The sequence below is a fragment of the Macrotis lagotis genome, chromosome 2, assembly GCF_037893015.1.
Source record: "Macrotis lagotis isolate mMagLag1 chromosome 2, bilby.v1.9.chrom.fasta, whole genome shotgun sequence".
Taxonomy (NCBI): Eukaryota; Metazoa; Chordata; class Mammalia; order Peramelemorphia; family Peramelidae; genus Macrotis; species Macrotis lagotis.
This window is the reverse complement of record NC_133659.1, coordinates 218,873,445-218,897,974: the sequence shown is the minus strand read 5'-3', so window position 1 is coordinate 218,897,974 and position 24,530 is coordinate 218,873,445. Positions and strand designations below refer to the sequence as shown.

Here is a 24,530-nt window from a genome sequence, read left to right as displayed (position 1 = left end):
GTCAAAGGACATGAACAGGCACAGTTTTCAGGTGAAGAAACCAAGTTTATATACATTTTATACACACACACACACACACACACACACACACACACATATATAATGTATAGTCAAATGAAAAAATTGTTTTAAGGAAGGTGATAAATGCAGGAGGGGATGTGGGAAAACTGAGACACTAATGCATTGTTGATAGAGTTGTGAATTAATACAATTCTAGAGAGCAATTTGTAACTATGCCTAAAGGGCTATAAAACCATGCATATTCTTAGCTAGATCTGTATCTAAAAGAGATTTTTAAAAAAAGAAGTAAAAAGAAGTTATTTGTACAAAAGTATTTTTAGCAGCTCTTTCCGGGTTGGCTAAGTGGTGGCAAAGAATTAGGAATGAATGAATAACTTATGATATATGCTTGTGTTGAAATGGCCAGAACCAAGATTATACAAATTAACAGGAAGTTAGTCCAACAAATAAATGTGAATGACTTGGCTATTGTCAACAAAATAATAATCCAAGACAATCTCCAAAGGAATCATGATGAAAGACGCTATCTGCCTCATGAGAAAGAACTAATGTCTGAATGCAGGCCAAAGCCTACTATTTTTCACTTTCTTTCTGTATTTTTTTGGTTCAAGTTTCCTTCCACAAAAAGACTAATGGAGAAATATCTTTTACATGATTGCACATGTATAACCCATATCAGATTGCTTACTGGTTCAGGGAAGAGAAAGAGAGGGAGAAAATTTGGAACTCAAAATTTTTAAAAAAAGTTTAAAATTATATTTACATTTAATTGGGAGGAAAATACTTAAAAAACAAAAAAAAAAACCAGGTTCCCAAAATATATATATATGTATATATATATATATATATATATATATATACACACACACACATATATGTGTATATATATATATACACACACATATATGTATATATATATATATATACACACACACACACACACACACACACACGCTTGTTAAATGCTCACAATCCCTATTTTATCAATGTGGAAATGAAAGTAGATTTTAATGTCACAGAACTACTAAGTGTCTGAGACAAGATCCAGAAATCAGATCTTCCTTATTCTGGGAGCAATCCTCCATGCATTAGTCACACAAGCTGAGATGGCTACAGAATAAATACACAAATAAATAAAGCAAACTGAATAAATACTTACTGACAGAAAAGAGACAAGTTATCCCTTCAAAATAGCAATTTCTTCAAAGATCACAAGAAATAAAACAATGGGAGTAAATATAATTTGGGGATTTTTTTCTATTTTGTTTATGTTAAACGAGGAAACAAAAGGAAGGATAAACAAAAACATGAAAAAGGGATAAGTTTACTATTTCAAATAAATAAAGTATGCAAGAAAAATCTACAAATAAAGGTAAAGAGTGTGGAGGAGGAAAGCACATACTAACTTCACTCACTTTGCAAATCAGAAAAAGGAAAACTGAACAAAAATATAGACAAACACACATACACTAAGAGCCTAGTATGCACTAAACTAAGAGGTAAAACAGTCAGAAAAAGGTAAAAGAAAGGGCCAGGCGGAGCGGCTAGGTGGCGCAGCACCAGCCCTGGATTCAGGAGTACCTGGGTTCAAATCCAGACTCAGACACTTAATAATTACCTAGCTGTGTGGCCTTGGGCAAGCCACTTAACCCCATTTGCCTTGCAAAAACCTTAAAAAAAAAAAAGGGCCAGGAAAAGAATATGGGAGGGCAGGAAGGAGTGGTCACGAGTGAGAGAGAAGAGCAGAGTAATGGAACAGAACTTCAATTACAGATTTTAATGCTGATCACTTTTCTACTTTTTATCCAACACTTCTACAACATAAAAAGCAAAACATGAAGAAAATAATTTTATTTTAAAATAATAAATACTGTACTATACTATAATATATGCTAGCATTGTGCTAAGGGTTGGTGATACAAAGATAGGTAAAAAGTACCAAAACTGTAGGAGTTCAATCTAATGGGAGAAACAATAAGAAAATAACTATATATCAAAAAAAAAAACTACAAACAGAATAAATTGGAAATTAACAAAAAGAAGTCATTAGAATTAAGAGGAAGCAAAAAAGGCTTCTGGTAGGAGGAATTTCAGCTAAAACTTCAGGGAAGCTAGTAGGTGGAGCTTTTGAGGGAGACCATTCCATGTACAAAGGACAGTGAAAATGCTCAGAGCAGGAAAATCTTGTGGGAGGAATGACAAGGAGACCAATCCCTGGGTAACTTGAAGGGTGGTGAGATACAAAGGTACAGATAATGAAGGTCTCTGAAGCACAGAAAATTTTACATTTGATGCTGAAGGTGATAGGGAGCCACTGAAGTTTACTGTCGACTGGGATAAAAAGGCCAGTCCTGCTCCTTAGAAAGATCAATTTGACAACTACATGGAGGATGACCTGGAACAGGGAACAGACTTGAGGCAGGAAGACCACCAGCAGGACAAAAGTTCAGGAGTGAGGTAAAGAGGTCTTGTATCATGGAGGTGTCCATGTCAAAGAAGAAAACGGAAGGTATTCAAGAGAAGTTAGGAGGGCAAAATCAATAGAATTTGGTAAGAAATTGGATATGGGGGAGGAAGGGAATGAGAGGTCAAGAATGGCACCTTGATTTCAAGCTAGGAGGAATTAAAAGGATAATAGTACCTTCAACAGTAATAGATAAGTTTAGGAATAGTTCAGTTTTGGACATGTTGAGCTTAAAATGTCTACTGGACCTCCAGCTGAGATGTTCAATAAGCAAGTGAAGATATAACACTAAAGGTCAACAGAGAGATTAGAGCAGGATAAGATCTGAGAATCAATACCACTGAAATGATCATTGAACCCATGGGTGCTGATTATATCATTAAGTGTAATAGAAGAGGAGAAAAAGAAAAGAAGACCCAAGATAAAGCACTGGGAGATACCCAGGATTAGTTATGCATTACCTGGATGGAGATCCAACAAAGGAGACTGAGAAGATACAGCCAGATACAGACAAAAATCAGGAGAGAGTGGTATCACATAAAATCTGGAAAGAAGAAAACATCAAGGAGAAGAGGGTGATCGACAGTGTAAAAAGCTACAGAGAAGTCAAGAAAGATGAGGACTGAGGAAAAAAGTCACAAGATTTGGTAATTAAGAGATAGGTAACTTTAGAATCATTTCAGTTGACTGATTAGGTCAGAAATCAGACTGCATAGTTAAAAAGAGCAATTTCCTGAGATGATACAGCCAAATGAATGCTGCATTTGATCAAAGGTTTTTTTTTTCCAATATTAAATTATATAATCTATAAGTTTTCTTTTGAATCCATATTAACCTGATTTCTATTTTTGTAAAACTAATTTAGATTATCCACTTATTTTAAGTTTAACATTTTACATTTAGAAAATATTCATTGATTTCTTTCAGATTCTCTTCCTCATTAGTTTAGAGTTATGAATATTAATTTCTGATAACTTCCAAGATCTCTTTTGTCCTGGCTCTAATTTATTCTCCCACATTTAAGCAGTTTAGATCTCCTTCCTCCCCCCCAAAAAACCAAAACAAAAGCCTCTTGGATTATGGTCATGCTCATCTCAATTATTATTGTAATATATTTTCATTTATAAATTTTTTTAAGGTTTTTTGCAAGGCAAACAGGGTTAAGTGGCTTGCCCAAGGCCACACAGGTAATTATTAAATGCCTGAGACCGAATTTGAACTCAGGTACTCCTGACTCCAGGGCCGGTGCTTTATTCACTACACCACCTAGCCGCCCCCATTTTTAAATTTCTTCAGAACACATTAATTTTACTCTCTCTCTCTCTCTCTCTCTCTCTCTCTCTCTCTGTAGAAAAATAGTTAACATTTCCAAAACCCCTTTCAATGTGTTGAAAATGGACAATTATGCAAATATATTTCTTCTCAGGAGGGGCAGAGCCAAGATGGCAACAAGAGAGGATCATCTCTTAGGCGTTCTCTCATAAAACTGATAAACTAAGGACTCTAAATTTTGAGAGACAAAACCCACAGAAGGACCCAGTAAGGCAATTCTCCTACTCAAGGTAACCTGGAAAAGAGCAGAAAGGCTCTGCTCCCCAGGTCGGAGGAGCGGCCCACAAGAGTGAAAGAACTTAAGCCTCCTTCATGCCTCCAAGAAGCAGGCCAGGGCACTGGGAGCCAAGGCTCACAGCAGTGGGGGAAGTTTCATGACCTACACCCCGGGGAGCACCAGTCACATTTTGGGGGAACTGGGGTACCTCTGCCACAGAAAACAGGTAAAGCCCAGTGAAGCCCAGCCCTCAGGGCACACAGCAAGCAGCATGGCCACAGCAGTCCAGATCCAGAAACAGGAAGCAGAAGCTGGTAAGTGGGAGCCCCCAGGCTTGAGTGCTGAGCCTAGGGAGGGGAGTGGAGAGAGACTGCCGAGCTCTATCCTCTGCCCCTGGAACAGGACTCTGGGCCTCTAACCACACTCAGATCCTGATCGCAGTCTAGCCCCCCCCCCCCACCTCAGCCCCACAGCAGAGGGGGGGGCCACATATGGTCATTCACAGACCAGGAGGGAGGACTGAGCCTCATACACTGAGACCCTTGTGGGAGTTTCCCAAAAGCTCAGGAAGCACCCCAAAACCAGGCTCAGGCTGGGAAAATGAGTAAGCAGAGAAAAAAGAGGAATACCATTGAGAAATATTTTGCCTGTAAAGCCTAGAAGGATCAAAACACTCAGTCTGAAGATGAGGAAGCAAAAGCTCCTGCATCTAAAGACTCCAAGGAAAACAGAAATTGGACTCAGGCTATGACAGAGCTCAAAAAAGATGCTGAAAATCAAATGAGAAAGAAATCAAATGAGATAGAAGAAAAACTGGGAAAAGAAATGAGAGAGATGCAGGAAAAACATGAAAATGAGTCAACAGCTTAGTCAAGGAAGTCCAAAAAAATGCTGAAGAATGTTAAAAACCAGCATAGGTCAAATAGATAAAATAGTACAAAAAGTTATTGAGGAGAAGAATGCTTTAAAAAACAGAAGTGGCCAGATGGAAAAGGAGATAAGAAAGTTCTCCGAGGAAAACAAATCCTTCAGACAAAGAATAGAACTCAGGGAGATTGCTGATTTTACGAGAAACCAGGACTCAATATTTCAAAACCAAGAGAATGAAAAATTAGAAGAAAATGTGAAATATCTCATGGAAAAAAAAAGTGATATAGAAAACAGACTTAGGAAAGATCATTTAAAAATTGTTGGAATACCCGAAAGTCATGATCAGGAAAAGAGCCATGACATCATTTTCAAAGAATTACTACAGGAAAATTGCCCTGCTATCCTAGAAGCAGAGGGCAAAAATAGAAATGGAAAGAATCCACCGATCCCCCCCAAGAAAGAGATCCCAAAAAACCAACCCCTAGGAATATTATAGCCAAGTTCTAGAACTCCCAAGTCAAAGAGAAAATATTACAAGCAGCCAGAAGGACCCAATTCAAATATTGTGGAGCAGCAGACAGGATCACACAGGACTTAGCAACAACTACATTGGAAGCTCGTAGGGCTTGGAACATAATATACCAGAAGGCAAAAGAGCTTGGAATGCAACCGAGAATTAACTACACAGCAAAAATGAATGTCCTCTTCCAGAAAAAAAGATGGACTTTCAATGAACCAGGGGAAATTCAAATGTTCCTGTTGGAATGGCCAGAGCTGAACAGAAGGTTTGATCTTCAAATAACAGGACTCAGGTGAAGCATAGAGAGTGGAGGAGAATAGGAAAATATGAGGGACTTAATGATGATGAACCACATGTATTCCTGTATAGGAAAATGACACTGTTAATACTCATATGAACCTTCTCAATTAACAGAGCAGGTAGAAGGAGTTTTTATAGATGAAGCACAGGAGAAAGCTGAATTTGAAGATAAAATATGGTGTAAAAATGGAGTCAATGGAAAAAAAAGGAAATATAAATGGGAGAAAGGAAAAGGGGGAATAGGCTAAGATATTTCATATAATAAGATTTTTCTTTATTACAATGAGCTACTGCAATGATAATGGAAGGGGGAAGGCAAGGGGGGTATGAGGGAAACTTCGCTCTCATCAGAGGTGGCTAGGAGAGGAAATAGCATACATACTCAATGGGGTACAGACATCTTGAGTAAAAAGGAGAGAAGGGGGACAGGGGGAAGAGGTGGGGATGTGAATGACAGAGGAGAGGATAGACCATGGGGGAGAGTGGTCAGATTTAACACATTTTCTTTTTTACTTTTAGCAAAGGGCTGGGATTGGATGGCCTGTCCGGGACCATAGAGCCAGGTGGATGCTGGGCCTAAGGGGTGGTATGGGGGCTCAGGGCCTCTTGGCCCCAGGACCAGGGATCTGTCTGCTGCGCCACTCAGCTACCCTACAGCAGAGTCAGAGTGAAAGGAGAGAGAAAATATAGTACATGGTAGTGGAGAAATACGAAAGGAGGGACCTGTGATCAGCAATGGCAATGGTAGAAAAATATGGAAGTAACTTTTGTGATGGACTTATCATAAAGAATGTGATCCACCTGCAACAGAGTTGGTGGTGTTAGAGCACAGACTGAAGCACATTTTTTATTATTATTATTTTGGGAGGGGGCGCAGGACAAATGGGGCTGGGTGGCCTGCCTGGGGCTGCATAGCAGGGTGATTGTTGGATGTCTGAGGCCGGATTTGGACCCGGGTGCTCCTGGCTCAAGGGCCAGTGCTCTGTCCGCCACCTGGCCGTCCCTACTATTATTACTATTTTATTTTATTTTGGGTCTTTTTTTTCTTTTTTTGGTTTTTGCAGGGCAGTGGGGTTGGGGTGGCTTGCATGTCACACAGCTGGGTGATTGTTGGGTGTTCGGGACTGGATTTGGGCTCGGGTGCTCCTGGCTCCAGGGCTGGTACTCCTTCTACTGCGCCACCTGGCCATACCTACAATTATTACTTTTTTTTTTATTTTTATTTTAATTTTTTTCTCTCCCCTTTACTTTATCACTCAAGTGAGTCTATATTTTTTGGGGAGAGGGGTATTTTGTTCACTCTTAAACAAGAATATTTCATTAAAGTATAAAAAACATTTGTACAAAAGGAGAATAAATATTAAACAAAAAGTAAATATATATATATATATATTTCTTCTCAGTGACAACAAGTATGTTCATAATTGAAGCACTGGCTTGTTTCTGAAGTGATTTAGAATTAGCATGATCACGTGCTCAACAATTTTTGTGCAGTGAGCTAAACCCTTCGCTTCTAAGTGCAACATGCAAGTTCTCAACATAAAATTGTTTGTAAACTACCACAAGGATTTGACATTTAGGAGAAATCAATTCCCAATGTTTACATCTCCATTTGAACACTGAACACTATACCAAAGTAACTCCCTCATTCACCAGGTATTTTATAACTGTACCTCATCAGTTGTATCATCACATATTCAAGATACTACTAATGTTTCAATTCTTACAGTACAAATTTCTGGCTGTTGAAAACCAAAATCTATGAGCATGTGCATCAATTGCAAGTCATCATGAAATCATCAAGAGCCATTAAAAATAGTCTATAAACAAAAACCTTTCATTTCTTCTCAATACAATATTAAGTCTTTATGATCTCAAAACATATCCTTTGCTTTATATTGCTATTCTTCTAGGGCAGCTAGGTGGTGCAGGGATACAGCACTGTAGTCAAGAGGACAGGAGTCATGTGCTTGTCATGGCATCACCACGCTGATGTCATAGTCTTCTTTGAGAACTAAGAACACACACACACACACACACACACACACACACACACACACACACACAAACACAGTTCTTCTACCAGGCAGATTTTCAAACTGAATTGGTTAGCAACACTGATCAATCTTTAAGTAGTTTCCAGAATAGCATAGCTCCAGTACCAGTACTTAAAGTAGAAAGTCAAATCTAAAGTGATAATAATGATGATTAGTATTTACATGACAAAAAATATTTTACATGCTACTTAATTTGATCCTCTCAACAATTCTGTGATATAGGTCATCCCCATTAGTATTGGGAAGAAATTGAACTCAGATCTAACTCCAAGTCTATCCTCTACTCACCTTAGCTGCCTGCCTTCTCAGTGACAACAAACATATTCATAATTGAAGCACTGGCTTGTTTCTGAAGTGATTGTTGTAGATAGAATATAAAATTATTAAGAATACAGAGAATGAAAAAGACTCAAGATGGAATCTTGGGTGGGATACTCAAAATTATTAAGTTTGACATGGATGAAGATTCAGCAAAAAAGAACAAAAAGAAACAGTCAATCAAGTAGGAGAACCAAGAGAAAGCAGAGTCAAGAATATCAAGGCAGGGGGCAGCTAGGTGGCATAGTGGATAAAGCACGGGCCCTGGAGTCAGGAGTACCTGGGTTCAAATCCGCTCTCGGACACTTAATTACCTAGCTGTGTGGCCTTGGGCAAGCCACTTAACCCCATTTGCCTTGCAAAAAAAACCTTAAAAAAAAAAAAAAAGAATATCAAGGCAGGAGAGACAATGTAGTCAATGTTACAGATTAATCAAGAAGTATGAGAATCAAGAAGAGGTTACTAGATTTGATAATTAAGAGATCACTGGTTCTTTTGAATAGAGCAGTTTCAGATGAATAATTAGGTTAGAATCCAGAATACAGTCTGAGAGTAAGAAAGGAAACAGAAGCATCAATGCAGACGGCTTTTTCAAGAATTTTAGCTAAGAAGAGATATAGGGTAATAGATAGCTGTTGGACATGAAAGAGTTTTTTACTTTTAAAAATGGGGAGAGACTTTGGGTGAGTCACTATGTATCCCATAGATAGGTAGAAATTGAAGATGAGAGAAGACAAGAGGAGATGGGAATGAGAGTAAAACCACCTCACCCTAAGAAAATGAAGCAAAAGGGGAGGGATGGATGAGATGATGTCAGAGGAATCTCATATGAAAAGAAAGACCTCTTGTAAGGCAACTAATTTTTCAGTGAAATATGAGATAGTATCTCTCAGTAGAGAGAGAAGGGAAATGAAGTACAAGTGAGAGGCTTATGGACAGTAAGACAAATTTGAAAATAGTTGCTGTGGTGAGAGGAAAAGGGAATCAAATAGAGAGGAAGACCAGGACTGCCTTGCTTTAGGTGAGAGCTCAGTTAAGATTAGTCAAATCAATAAAGTTTCATTAATTCCATTAAGAAGCACATGAGGGGCAGCTAGGTAGCGCAGTGGCCAGAGTACCAGCCCTGGAATCAGGAGGACCTGAGTTCAAATTGGTCTCAGACACTTAATAATTGCCTAGCTGTGTGACCTTGGGAGAGTTATTTAACCCCATTGCCCCTTAAAAAAAAATTTAAAAAAAAATTTTTTTTAAAAGTACATGAATAGGGGTGGCTAGGTGGTGTAGTGGATAAAGCACTGGCCCTGGAGTCACGAGTAACTGGGTTCAAATCTGGTCTCAGACACTTAATAATTACCTATGTGGCCTTGGGCAAGCTACTTAACCCCATTTGCCTTGCAAAAACCTAAAAAAAAAAAGTACATGAATAGAAGCAAAGGAAGCAATGGTGGAAGTAATCCAAGGTTAGGATTTGGTCAATGTGTGATTGGCAATAAATCAAGGAACAGGAGAGTCAAAATTAAAAACAGAGTAGAGTTGTTCACCAAAGGGTAGAAACAAAAAAGGAAGAGAGTGCAGCCACATCACAGATGATGATATAAAACAGTACTGCAGTTAAATTGTTGTAAAGTTATATAATGATATGTTTAGGATCAGAGTTAACAATGAAGATGAAGAAGTTTTGGAGTGAGGCACAGATAAAGAAAATAAGTTAAAAGTTATGATCATAAGGGAAATTCAGTAATTCAACTGTAATAAGAATACTTGTAAATGTGGTAAGATCAAGAGTATGACTAACCCTAATGAGATAGTGAAGAATTAGGTCTTAAGAGTTGAGTAGATTGAAGAATTGGGAAATTAGGTATTTGAGGGTACATCAATACCTGTGATGAAGTTCCTTAGAATGAGAGAAGTTAGCACATAAAGGAAAAACAGGCAGTGAGCTCTGAACTTACTGAAAAAGGAGGGATCATATCCTGGAGGACTCAGTAGATAACAGCTACCAGAATCTGGAATGAGTGTTAAATATGGATTAAATGAATCTCAAATAAGGAGAATTTGCTCAATGTTGACAGTAAACGGTGACAATGGAAATGAAAATGGGGCCAAGATTATTTTTACTCTACCACCTTGACCAGTAGAAAGCAAAGAGGGGAAAGGAGTAGAATATTTGTCAAAGTGTAGCCAATGTTGCAAAAAGTAAAGAAGAAAAACCATACTCGTCATGAGGGAACTAAGTCTCAGTCAGTGACAAAAAGTTAAGTCTCCAGTGAGTGGAAGGAGAGAGAGAATTGAAATGAAAGCAAGACTTAATAAAGGAGGACAAATCTCAAGCAGACTTTGGAGAAGGTTAGGATTCAGAAGGATGGGAATGAAGGTGGTGGTTATGTATTTGGGATTGCTTTCTAGTAGCCAGTGATTTACTACCATAGGGATAGAAAGATTAGGAGGATATAGAAATGGAAACTAATTCCAGGAATAATGAAAAGGAGTTCCACTGCTGAAGACAGATAATTATAACATTTTGGGTTCAAGGCTGATGATTTAGACTGGTATAGCCCTCAATTGCAGGACCTGTCAGAAAGCTGCATATGGGGGCAAAGCCATGAGTATGTGGCTCTAAAGCCACTGTCTGGTTTCAAAGTCTAGAAAATAGACAAGAGATAGTTTGTCTAAATACATAAATTCTCAACTCCCAGAATGGTTTGGAATCATTATGTTCTAGTAAGCCTAGAATAGGTTAAGTTAGCCTAAACTAAATTAGTGAATAAACTAGAGATGGTCTCTCATAGTCTGGATATGAATAATTCAGAGGCTTTAAAACTAAATGACTGGTGGGTGGCTGGGTGGCACAGTGGATACCAGCCCTGGAGTCAGGAGTACCTGAGTTCAAATCCAACCTCAAACGCTTAATAATTACCTAGCTATGTGGACCTGGGCAAGCCACTTAACCCCATTGCCTTTCAAAAACCTAAAAAAAAAAAACCAAAAAAACACCTAAATGACTGAAAAGATTATGATACCCCAGACAAAAATAGGCATGTTGGAAAGATCATGAATTCTGTTTCAAAATTTAAAGAGTTTGAAATGCCCAAGGGGAAGCAGCTGGTGATGTGAATCTGGAACTAAGAAGACAACATAAAATTCAGTAGACCCAAAAGATAAGCAGCTCTTCTTGCAAGTTAACTCAAAAGGTATTGTAGCAACATAGCAGCCAAGGCTGGCAAATGAAAAACAGTTTGCCAAAATCAGAGTTAGATATATGTTTTTCTGGAGAAATCATAGTGATGGGGAGTGCCATGAAGTTGACATAGGTTTTGAAATCAAAACTAATCAAGTCAACAAACTTGTATGCCTTCCAATAGAGTGAACGACAGGCTTGTGACAAATGATTGTCACTTGCAGGAAGGCACTAACACTACCACCATCAGTGCATATGCTCCCACCAAGACAAATTCTGATGAAGTTAAAAGTAAAATTTTATGAAGACATGGAGACTAAGATCATCAATGTGCCAAAAGAGGACAAGTTTATAATTCTGGTGACTTTTATGCCAGAGGCACAGACTATCAGAAATGGCAAGAAGTGCTTGGGAGAAAAGGAGTTAGAAACTATTGTAGACTTGTGTATCTCATCACCATATTGTCTTATTTACTTAAACTCTGCAAAACTCCATAGATACTTCCTCATAGCAAACAGTGACATTTAATAGACAATGTAAGAAGACAGATTAGAAATGAAAATGATGAGGCAATTCAGTTCAGAATACTGCACTGATCAAACTAACCCTCTCCAAGCTAAATATTCAATTCAATAAAAATTCAATTCAATTCAAAAAAGCAGTAGCCTCAGGGCAAGACAAATACCAGAATACAGATTGGAGAACTTCCACAGCTTGTTGCTAACTTGGAGAGAAAATAGAGTCAACATATGGTTGGTGACAGAGGAGTAGAAAAAGGAATAGACAAGATTTGATGTATAGCATTCCATTTACTTATCTGGGCCAGAACAAGATTGGCTTCACAAAAATGATGAGGAAATCCAGAAGCTACTAATCAAAAAAAAAAAAAAAAGACAATTTCATAAGGGTTTACCAGAATACTTCTTCCATCCCTAAGAAAATGGTATTTAATTCCATCAAAAGTGCAAACAGAGCTTAGAAAGATACAGGATTCAGTGAAAATTCTATACTGAAACATTTTAATGATGCTCTGAAGGCTATTTATGGGTCAAAGACCAATAGTACATCTCAGCTCAGTGCGGACGGATATGTACCTGATCGTGGAGGGGTTAAATTCTTCCATAGTATTCCATACATATCATCAGTAGACACAAAAGCCAATGTCTATATGTCTCAGGTTTAAGTCAATTCTTCTCTAGATAAATTTCCAACTGAGGAAGAGGAAGAAATTTTTGAATGTCATTAGGCTCCTTCATGTGGCAAAGGTACTAATGCAAATTCTACAACTGAGATTTACAAAGCAGGGGATCCACTGTTCATACATACAGCTGACTGGAATTTTCCAGGTTATAAGGCAAGAGGAGATTATCCCCAGGAGTTCAATGATGCCTCCATTGTCCATTTCTATATAGGAAATGGAAATATAAAAGAAAAGGTTCTCCCGTGAAAAACACTGAGGAAGGGAGGAGGAAGAAGGAGGGGTGTCTCTCTGTCTGTCTGTCTCTCAGTCTGGCAAGAATCTTGCCAGAATCCCTGTTTAAGAGGCTGATCCTTTACCTAGAATGTGGTTATCTAATTGAGAGTTTCAGAAAGGGTCAAATACAAGTCAATATTGTATTTGCTGCCCAACAGTCCCTGGAGAAATACCCAGGAGCAGAACATAGATCTATAGAAAATTTTCATCAATGAAATTAAGGCCTTTGATACTGTCAGGTGTGAGGACTTATGGAAGATCACAGCAAAATTTGGTTGTCTGGAGAAGTTCATTCAGCCCTGAACTTTCATGATGGCATACTTATATAGGTCCTAGATAATAGACAATGTTCTCAGGTTTTCTCAGTCACCAGTGGAGTAAAGTAGGGCTTTGTGCTAGCTCCCATGCTTTGTTTAGAATATTTTCCTGCAAAATAGTTAAATACCTTCAAAGGGATCAAAAATGGCATCAAGGTCAGATGGCAAGATATTTAACTTAAAAAAGGCTACAAGCTAAGACTAAAGGAAGGATAACCGATATGTGACTCTTTTAAATAGATGATTGAACATTCAATGCAGCCTCTGAAGCCTGAAATGCAACAAAGTATAGATCAGTTCTTTGCTGTTTGTGCTAATTCTGGTCTAACAATTAATACTAAGAAAATATTCTCCACCAGTCAGTATCACACTGTCCATGCATGGACTATCTCCAGTTGTCCTATCGATATCTGGTCACTGGACTCAGATGGCTCCAGAGTAGAAAGTAAGGCTGGTGACTTAGCACAGTACCTCCCTCCCTCAAATCTAATTCATGTGATGGTCATGGCATCACTTACCTGATGTCATGGTCTTCTTCAATAATTAAGGACAAACCTAGCAAGATATAGCAGTTAGAGATAGAAAGAAAAACCTCATTCAAAGTAACCTCAGACAATATAAAATACCTGGGAGTCTATCTGCCAAGAGAGACTCAGAAACTTTTTGAAAACAATTATAAAACACTTCTCACACAAATTAAATCAGATTTAAATAGCTGGGCAAATATCAACTGCTCATGGATAGGTAGAGCCAATATAATAAAAATGACAATTCTACCAAAACTAAACTACCTATTTAGTGCCCTACCAATCAAAATTCCAAAAATTTACTTTAATGAGTTAGAAAACATTGTAAATAAATTCATAGAGAAACAAAAAAGTCAAGAATTCCCAGGGATTTAATAAAAAAAAGTGCAAAAGAAGTGGGCTTAGCCCTACCTGATCTAAAAGTATATTATAAAGCATCAGTTATCAAAATTGTTAGGTATTGGCTAAGAAATAGACAGATGGACCAGTGGAATAGACTAGGTGCAATAGCAGGAAATGATTACAGTAATCTGCTGTTTGATAAAACCCAAAGAGTCCAGCTATTGAGATAAAAACTCCCTCTCTGATAAAAACTGCTGGGAAAATTGGAAGTCTGTATGGAAGAAACTTAGATTAGACCAACACCTAACACCCTCTACCAAGATAAGATCCAAATGGATACAGGATTTAGACATAAAAAAACAATACTATAAGCAAATTAGAAGATCAAGGACTAGTTTACCTGTCAGATCTATGGAAAGGGGAGCAGTTTATGACTAAGGAAGAGATGGAGAACATCACCAAAAACAAACTAAATGATTTAAATTACATTAAATTAAAAAGCATTTGCACAGATAAAACCACTGTAACCAGGATCAAGAGAAATGTAGTAAATTGGGAAACAATCTTTAAACTAATGATTCTGACAAAGGACTCATTTCTAAAATATACAGAGAACTGAGACATATTAAAAAAAAAAAGCCATTCCCCAGTTGACAAATGGTCAAAGGATATGCAAAGGCTTTGCAGATGAGATCAAAGCAATCCATAGTCATATGAAAAATTGCTCTAAATCATTAATTAGAGAAATGCAATTTAAAGCTTCTCTGAGGTACCACCTCACACCTCTCAGACTGGCCAGTATGACCAGAAAGGATAATGATCATTGTTGGAAGGGTTGTGGGAAATCTGGGACACTATTACACTGTTGGTGGAGCTGTGAACTCATCCAACCTTTCTGGAGAGAAATTTGGAACTACACCCAAAGGGCAACAAAAATGTGATCCAGCAATACCATTATTGGGTCTATACCCTGAAGAGATGATGAAAAAAGGTAAAAATATCAGTTGTACAAAAATATTCAGAGCAGCCCTGTTTGTGGTGTCAAAGGATTGGAAATCAAGTAAATGTCCTTCAATTGGGGAATGGCTTAGCAAACTGTGGTATATGTATGTCATGGAACACCAGAAGGGACAGGAATTCAGGGAAGCCTGGAGGGATTTGCATGAATTGATGCTGAGCGAGATGAGCAGAACCAGAAAAACAATGTACACTCTAACAGCAACATAGGGGTTATGATCAACCTTGATGGACTTGCTCATTCCATCAGTGCAACAATCAGGGACAATTTTGGACTGTCTGCAATGGAAAATACTATCTGTATCCAGATAAAGAACCACAGAGTTTGTGAACAAAGTTCAAGGACTATTCCATTCATTTAATTTAGAAGAAAAAAAACCTGATATCTTATCGTCCGATCTTGTTATTTCTTATACTTTTTGTTTCTTCCTTAAAGATATGATTTCTTTCTCATCACACTCAATTTGGATCAATGTACAACATGGAAACAAAGTAAAGATTGACAAATTGTTTTCTGTGGGAGGGTGGGGGGAGGAAAGTAAGACTGAGGGAAAAATTGTAAAACGCAAAATAAATAAAACCTATAATAAAAAAAGAATAATTAAGAACAAACATCAGCATTCATACATGGAACTGTCAATTAAAGGCAATGGAGAATTATTGAATGCTATGGGTTCACTCACCTTGGCAGTATAATTTCCAGAGATACATATATGCGGTACGTGGCAGAAGAGGAAGCTGGCACACTCATTATAAGAGCTAGTTCAGTGTTTGGGAAACTTGGGAGGAAAGAGTGGAAGAAGAGGTATTAGACTGCCTACCATCTAAAATCTATATAGCTTGACTTCACTGTTACATGCCTGGAAACAATTCTACTTTACCGGTACCATACCAGGAAACTAAATTGATTCCATTTGAATTATCTTGGGAAATTCTGAAGATCCCTTGGCAAGACAAGGTACTGGATACTGAGGTCCTTCTCAAGCTAAACTGCAGAGCATTCACACTCCACTACAGAGAGAACAACTCTGATAGGTTAGCCAAGTAGCTCAAATGTCAAATGTACATTTGGCTAAAAGACTATTTTACAGGGAAATCACATAAGATAATTGTTCACACATAGAAGTCAAAAGAAACAATACAAGGTCATTCTCAAGGTATCTATGGAGCAGGCAGAGCTGACAGAGACAGACAGTTCAGCTTGGCATATCCACATCAAAGACAGTGCTGTACTTTATGAGCAAAGGAGAACTGCTCTATCTCAAAAGAAACGTCAGATGCACAAACTTAAGAGTCCTCTCCACTTCAAATATTCAAATAGACTATTTGACAATCTGCAGTAAAACATTCTGAGTTCCTACCACCCTACCTTGAGCCCAACATAATGCCATTTTCATCCTCTGAGAATGAAAAACCACCAAAGCTGTTTATTGATATACATGGTTTTCTGCAGTCCCTCCAAAGTTGAACAGTTTCATTTTTTAAGAACTTTGGACAATGCTAGGAGTGGAGCCAAGATGGCGGCAGAACAGCCTCTCTTAAGTGCTCTCTTCAAAATATTTCAAAAACCTTAAAATTATGATTCTTAACTAAATTTTCAAAAGACAGAACCCACAGAAAGATCCATTGAGTCAATTCTCCATCCCAAGGTAACCTGGAAAATAGTGGGGAAACTCTGTTCCACCAGGTTGGAGGGGTGGCTGGAGAGAAGGAACTTCAGCCTCCTCGGAACAGCCCCAGGCTCCCAGCAGCAGAAGCAGTTTCCTGACCTGCATCCCAAGGAGCACCAAGCACAACTTGGAATATCAGCAGGGGGACCTCTGCCAGAACAAGTTCAAAGCTTGGTGAGGCCTCAGAAGCCCAAAATCCCAGAAAACAGAAGCAGGTCCGTGGAGCTGCCCAGAAGGAGCCTCCAGGCAGCTGCAGCCTGAGTGCTCAACCCACCAAAGATATGGAAGTGGGAGGGAGACTGCCAAGATCTGCCCTCTGTCCCTGGAACAGGGACTCTGGGGCTTTTACCATATTCAAACACTGGTCAGCGTCTAGGCCCCCTATAAAGCAGGGACCCCTCCCCCCTCCACACACACAGTCCTGTGGCACAAGGGTGAGCAAGAGAGCAGTCAGAGCTTCACACACTGAAGTTCTTGTGGAGGTGGCCCATTAATACGCAAAAGTTCAGGAAGCACCCCAAAACCAGGCACAGGATGAGGAAATGAGTAAACAGGGAAAAAAAAAGAAACCTGACCATAGACAATTACTTTGAGGACCAAAATACTTAATCTGAAGATGACAAAGTCCAAGATTCTGCATCTAGACTCTAAAAAATATAGAAGTTAGGCTCAGGCGATGACAGAGCTCAAAAAAGATTTTGAAAATAAAGTAAGAAAGATAGAAGAAAAATTGGGCAAAGAAATGAGATGCAGGAAAAATACGAAAACAAAGTCAGCAGTTTAGTCAAGAAGATCCAAAAAATGCTGAAGAAAATAAGATGTTAAAAAGCAGCTTAGGTCAAATGGATAAAACAATTCAAAAAGTTATTGAGGAGAAGAATGCTTCAAAAAGCAGAATTGGCTAGATAGAAAAGGAGATAAGAAAGCTCTCTGAGGAAAACATCCTTCAGATGTAGAATGGAGCTAAAGGAAGCTGATGACTTTGTGAGAAATCAAGATACAATAGTTCAACAACAAAAGAATGAAAAATTAGAAGAAAATGTAATATCTCATTAAAAAAACTGATATGGAAAACAGATCCAGGAAAGATAATATAAAAATTATTGGGATACCTGAAAGTCATGATCAGGAAAAGAGCCTTGACCTCATTTTTAAAGAATTTCTACAGGAAAATTGCCCTGATATCCTAGAAGCAGAGGGTAAAATAGAAATGGAGGGAATCAACCGATTTCTCTCAGAAAGATTCAAAAAAAAAATATATACAACTCCCAGGAATGTTAATAGCCAAATTCCAGAACTCCAAAGTCAAAGAGAAAATATTACAAGCAGTCAGCAGTACACAATTCAAATATCGTGAAGCTGCAGTCAAGCTGACACAGGACTTAGCAGCAACTATATTAAAGGCTCAGAATATAATATTCTGGAAGGCAAAAGAGCTTGGAATGCAACTTAGGATCAACTACAAAACAAAACTGAACGTCCTCTTCCAGGGGAAAAAGATGGATTTTCAATGAAATAGGGGAATTTCAAAAATTCCTATTGAAATGACCAGAGCTGAACAAAAGCTTGATCTTCAATTACAGGACTCAGGTGAAGCACAGAGAGGGTGGATGAGAAGGGTAAATTATAAGGGACTTAATGATGATGAACTGTGTGTATTCCTGCATGAAAAGATGATACTGATACTACTCATATGAACCGTCTCATTTAATAGAGCAGGTAGGAGGAACTTTTATAGATGAGGCACAGGAGAAAGCTGAATTTGAAGACATAATATATTATAAAAATGGGAGTCAATGAGTGAAAGGGAAATGTACTGGGAGAAAGAGAAAGGAGAGATAGAATAGGCTAAGATATTTCATATAAAAGATATTTCCGGCCAAGATGGCAGAGAGAAGACAGGCAGAGTTCTAAAGTCTTCTGATCTCTTCCCCATCTATCACATGAAACAAACCTCTTAAAAAAAATCCGACCCACAAAACCCAGAAAGAAAAGTGAGGAGAAAGAACATCCACCTCAAGATTTGTCTCTGGCAGCAGCTTTGGCCAAATTCGGGTGGGTGAGTCTGGGCCCAGAGGGAGGATCAGCCCCGATCAACCAGACTAGCAGCTGAATTGGAACCCGGAGTCTGAGGGCCCCAGAGCCGGACCTGCTGGATCAGAGGTGGGGCTGGACCACAGAGGCATGAGTCTGTGGGGGAGCAGAGGTGCTGGTGTTGGAACTGTCCTCCTGGAGATCCCAGACAGGGCTGGGGGGAGAATTCTGGAGCAGGAGAGCTGTGGACACCATCCCTGGGCTCCTCTGGTCTGGGTCCCATTACAACTCAGACTTCTCCCCTAACAAACAAATGCAAACTACTTCCGCCACAGACCCAGGTGTGTGAGCAGAAGAACCAGCCCAGCTGAGGAATGACCTCAGACCAGGGTAAAGAACACCATCGATTGAAGGCAAAAGAATTCAATAGCTCCAACTCCTCCCTTCAAGCAAAGGGAGAAGGCCTCAACCAAGGTCACAGACACTCCAGAGAAAGCCACCAGCACCTCCTACTGGCCAGCCAGAGAAACTGCACTCAGTGAGGGTTTACTCACCCTTTAGCAATCCAAGTCCCTATGAACCAGCCCCCCCCCCCCAACTCAGGTCTTAGCAAAATGAAGAAGCGTCAGCAGAAAGGTGGAGCCATAGAAAAATTCTTGGAAGGGAAAGACCCCAACCCAGAGAGACCTGGAACCTCTGGGGAGAATACAATCTGGTCTTCAGCGCAAAAAAGACTTCCTTGAAGAAATAAGGAAGAAGCTTAAAAATCAGCTAGAAAAATTGGGGGAGACAATTAATACCTTGCAACAAGAAAACAAAACCTTAGAAAGTACAATTGGACAAATACAAAATGAGAATAAATCTCTCAGATCTTCAAATGGGCAAATGCAAAAAGAAATTAATTCTCTCAAAACCTCAATTGGTTAAATAGAAACCTCTTTCAAAAGTAGAATTGACCAATTGGAAAAGGACTTGCAAAAGGTTAATGAAGAAAACTCCTCCCCCCCAAAAAAAGAATGGAGTCTACAGAAAATGACTCCATGAGACAGCAAGAGTCAGTTAAACAAAATCAAAAAATAGAAAAAATAGAAGCAAATGTGAAATACCTCATCAACAAAACCACTGACCTCGAGAATAGATCGAGGGGAAACCTGAAAATTATAGGACTTCCTGAAAACATTGAAGAGAAAAAAAGCCTAGACTTAATATTACAGGATCTAGTGATGGAAAACTGCCCTGATATCAAGGAATCGGAGGGCAAAGTAGTTATTAAAAGAGTACATCGATCCCCACCAGAAAAAGATCCCAAAATGAAAACACCAAGGAATGTTGTGGCCAAACTCCAGAACTATCAGATAAAAGAGAAAATCCTGCAAGCAGCCAGAAAGAAACAATTTAAATATCAAGGAGCCACAGTAAGGATCACTCAGGACCTGGTTGAATCAACATTAAGGGATCGAAGGGCCTGGAATGAGGTATTTCAAAGGGCCTGGAATGAGCTATTTCGAAGAGCAAGGGAGCTTGTAATGCAGCCAAGAATCTACTTTCCCACAAAGCCGAGCCTTCTTTTCCAGGGAAAAAGATGGACATTTAACGAAATGGAAGAATTCCAAAAATTTCTGATGAAAAGACCAGAGCTAAACAGAAAATTTGGACATCAAACAGGAGGTTCAAGAGACACATGAAAAGGTTAAAAAAAAAAATAGTGGTGGTAAAAGGAAAAAAAATGCAATCCAATTAAGTTGAAACTGGCTATATCCTAGCATGGGGGGAAAAAAGATTCTCATAAATCTTGAGAATTGTAACTCTAACAGAGAGAATATACCTAGCCAGAAATGATGGACATTCATGACCTACCCATGAGACTGCTATCTAAAGAGATGTAACTGGCTTTAACCCCACTTGGGGAAAAAGACTCTAATAACTCTCAAAAATTTTGACTCTATTCGATAGAATACACTGAATTAGAAGGGACAGAATTTTCTATGACTTAGATAGAATAATCTGAAAAACACTACCTCCTTAAAAGGAGGGACAGGAAAGAGACTGGAGGAGGGAAGGGAGTGAATGGGGTAAATCTTATTACACTAAGAGGTACAAAAAAACCTATGGTAATAGAGGGCAAGAAGGGAGCAGAGCAGAAACACCTGAATCTTCTTCTCATCAGACTTGGCTTAAAGTCAACCTACACATACTCAGTTAACTTATAAAACATCTAACCTTTCAAGTATTAAAAGGGGAAAAGGCGAGGGGGGGGTGGAGAAAGGGAAGGGGAGTGGGGGAAAAAGGAGAAATAACAAAAGGGAAGGAAAAAAGGGAAAGGGGAAAGAAAGGGGAGGGTGTGATATAGGAGGGCAAACACACTGAAGGGGGTGGTTTTCAGAAACAAAATACTGGGGAATATGGAGAAAGGGGGAGAAAGGGGGAAAAATACAAACAGAGGGAAGACAGCAAGGAGGGCAATAAAGAATTAGTAATCATAACCTTGAATGTGAATGGGATGAACTCTCCCTTAAAACATAAGGAAATAGCCGAATGGATTAAAAACCAGAATCCTACAATATGCTGCTTACAAGAAACTCATTTGAAGCAGAGAGATACATATAGAGTAAAGGTAAAGGGGTGGAGCAAAATATATTTTGCTTCAGCTGAAGTAAAAAAAGCAGGGGTAGCAATCCTTATCTCAGACAAAGCAGCAGCAAAAATAGATAGCTTTAAAAGAGATAAGGAAGGAAACTTTATCCTCCTAAAAGGTACCATAGACAATAAAGTCATTTCAATATTGAATATATATGACCCAGTGGGACAGCACCCAAATTCTTAGAGGAAAAGCTGAAAGAATAACAGGAAGACATAGACAGCAAAACTCTACTAGTGGGAGACACATCAACCTCCCGCTATCAGACCTAGGTAAATCGAATCATAAAATAAACAAGAAAGAAGTTAGGGAGGTAAATAGATTGTGAGAAAAATTAGATATGGTAGACTTATGGAGGAAACTGAATGGGGATAGAAAGGAATATACCTGTTTCTCTGCAGTACATGGAACTTATACAAAAATTGACCATGTACTAATAAAAAACTAATGATCAACTGCAGAAAAGCAGAAATAGTGAATACATCTTTCTCAGGTCACAATGAAATAAAAGTCATATGCAATACTGGGCCAAGGAGATATAGACCCAGAACAAATTGGAAACTGAATAACCTCATTTTAAAAAATGAGTGGAGCAAAAAACAAATTATAGAAAGAATTAACCATTTTATCCTAGATAATGATAATAAAGAAACAACATACCAAAACCTATGGGATTCATTCAAAGCAACTATCAGGGGATATATTATAGCTCTAAATGCTAACATGAATAAATTGGAGAAAGAGGAAATCAATGAACTAAACATGCAACTAAAAAAATTAGAGAAAGAACAAATCAAAAAATCCCCAATTAAATACTAAATTAGAAATTCTAAAAATTAAAGGAGAAATTAATAAAATCAGAAGCAAAAAAACTATTGAATTAATAAATAAAATCAAAAGTTGGTATTATGAAAAAACCAATAAAATTGATAAACCTCCGGTCAATTAGATTAAAAAAAAGAAAGAAGAAAACCAAATTGCTAGTATCCTAAATGAAAAAAGGTGAACTCACCACCAATGAGGAGGAAATTAAAGTAATAATTCGAAATTATTTTGCCCAACTCTATGCCAATAAATTTGATAATCTAAGTGAAATGGATGAATATTTACAAAAATATAAGTTGCCCAGGTTAATTGAAGAAGAGATTAAATAACTAAACAACCCTATCTCAGAAAAGGAAATTCAACAAGCCGTTGTTGAACTCCCTTAAAAAAATCTCCAGGGCCTGATGGATTCACAAGTGAATTCTACCAAACATTTAAGGAACAATTGGTTCCAATTCCAACTCTTTCTATGAAACCAATATGGTGCTGTTACCTAAACCAGGAAGAGTTAAAACAGAGAAAGAAAATTAAAGATTACATTAAATTAAAAAGCTTTTGCACAGATAAAACCAATGTAACCAAGATTAAAAGAAATGTAGTAAATTGGGAAACAATCTTTACAACTAATGATTCTGACAAAAGACTCATTTCTAAAATATAGAGAACTGAGTCATATTTTTAAAACAAAAAAGTCATTTCCCAATTGACAAATGGTCAAAGGCTATGCAGATGAGGAGATCAAAGTAATCCATAGCCATATGAAAAAATGCTCTAAATCATTAATCAGAGAAATGCAAATTAAAGCTTCTCTGAGGTACCACCTCACACCTCTCAGATTGGCCAGTATGACCAGAAAGGATAATGATCATTGTTGGAAGGGTTGTGGGAAATCTGGGACACTATTACACTGTTGGTGGAGCTGTGAACTCATCCAACCCTTCTGGAGAGCTATTTGGAACTATGCCCAAAGGGCAACAAAAATGTGCATACCCTTTGACCCAGCAATACCACTACTGGGTCTATACCCTGAAGAGATGATGAAAAAGGGTAAAAACATTACTTGTACAAAAATATTTATAGCAGCCCTGTTTGTGGTGGCAAAGAATTGGAAATCAAGTAAATGTCCTTCAATTGGGGAATGGCTTAGCAAACTGTGGTATATGGATGTCATGGAACACTATTGTTCTATTAGAAACCAGGAGGGACGGGATTTCAGGGAAGCCTGGAGGGATTTGCATGAACTGATACTGAGTGAGATGAGCAGAACCAGAAAAACACTGTACACCCTTAACAGCAACATGGGAGTGATGTTCAACCTCGAAGGATTCGCTCATTTCATCAGTGCAACAATCAGGAACAATTTTGGGCTGTCTGCAAAGGAGAGTACCATCTGTATCCGGATAAGGAGCTGTGGAGTTTGAATGAAGTGCAAGGGCTATTCCCTTTAATTTAGGAAAAAACAGATATCTTATTGTCTAATCTTGTTACCTCTTAGACTTCTCTGCTTTAAGAATATGATTTCTCTCTCATCACACCCAATTCGGATCAATGTACAACATGGAAACAAAGTAAAGACTGACAGAGTGCTCTCCATGGGGGGGGGGGGGGGGCGTGGCGGGAAGGAAGCAAGATTGGGGGAAAATTGTAAAACTCAGATAATATCTTTAATAAAAATAAATTAAAAAAATAAAAGATATTTCATGTAGCTTTTGCAGTGTATAGAACAAAGGGGGAAAGTGAGGGGGAATGAGGGAGGCTTCATTCTCATCGAAAATAACTCAGAGAGGAAACAGAACACACATGCCATAATGTATATAGACATCTAAAAGAAAAAGGATAAAAGAAGGATAGGGGAGGGAAAGGGGGATATGGGTGATAGAGGAGAGGGTAGATCATAGGAGAAGATAGTCTGATATAACACATTATCTTTTTTTTACTTTTTTGCAAGGTTCTGGGTCTGGCTGTTCTGTCCGAGCCATGGAGCTGGGTGACTGCTGGGTCTCTGGGGCCTGGGGCCTCCTGGTCCCGGGGTGGGGGGCAGGGTGCTGACCGCTGTGCCACCCAGCTGCCCCACAGCACATTTTTGAAGAGGGACAGAGTGAAAGGAGAGAGAAAATATAATAGACGGTAGTGGGGAGGAATGGATGGAGGCAATTACAATCAGCAACAGGAACTATGGAAAAATATGGAAATAACTACTATGATGGACTTATGATAAAGAAAGTGATCCACCTAAGATAGAGTTGATAGTATCAGAACCCAGACTGAAACATTTTTTTCTCTTTTATTTTATTTCTCATGAGTTTTATATTTTTGTGGGGGAGGGGGCATTATGTTTACTTTTAAACAAGAATGTTTTAGTAATGTGTAAATAAATTAAAGAAAAATTTAAAAAGTAAAAAAAAACTT

The 24,530-nt window shown here is 38.4% G+C and overlaps 1 protein-coding gene and 1 long non-coding RNA gene across 4 annotated transcripts in view; both read right to left on the bottom strand.

The window, feature by feature from the left end:
- The window catches only part of SMURF2 (SMAD specific E3 ubiquitin protein ligase 2), a 164,202-nt gene that overhangs the window by 92,001 nt on the left and 47,671 nt on the right, over positions 1 to 24,530 (bottom strand). The gene's annotated exons all lie outside the window — the stretch shown is intronic.
- The window catches only part of LOC141514197 (uncharacterized), a 28,879-nt gene continuing 5,302 nt past the window's right edge, over positions 954 to 24,530 (bottom strand). Inside the window, exons 2-4 of the long non-coding RNA XR_012475967.1 lie at positions 15,638 to 15,733; positions 13,587 to 13,623; positions 954 to 12,488 (exon numbers count right to left, since the gene is read on the bottom strand). This is a non-coding gene — a long non-coding RNA (uncharacterized LOC141514197). The remainder of the gene's footprint in view (positions 12,489 to 13,586; positions 13,624 to 15,637; positions 15,734 to 24,530) is intronic.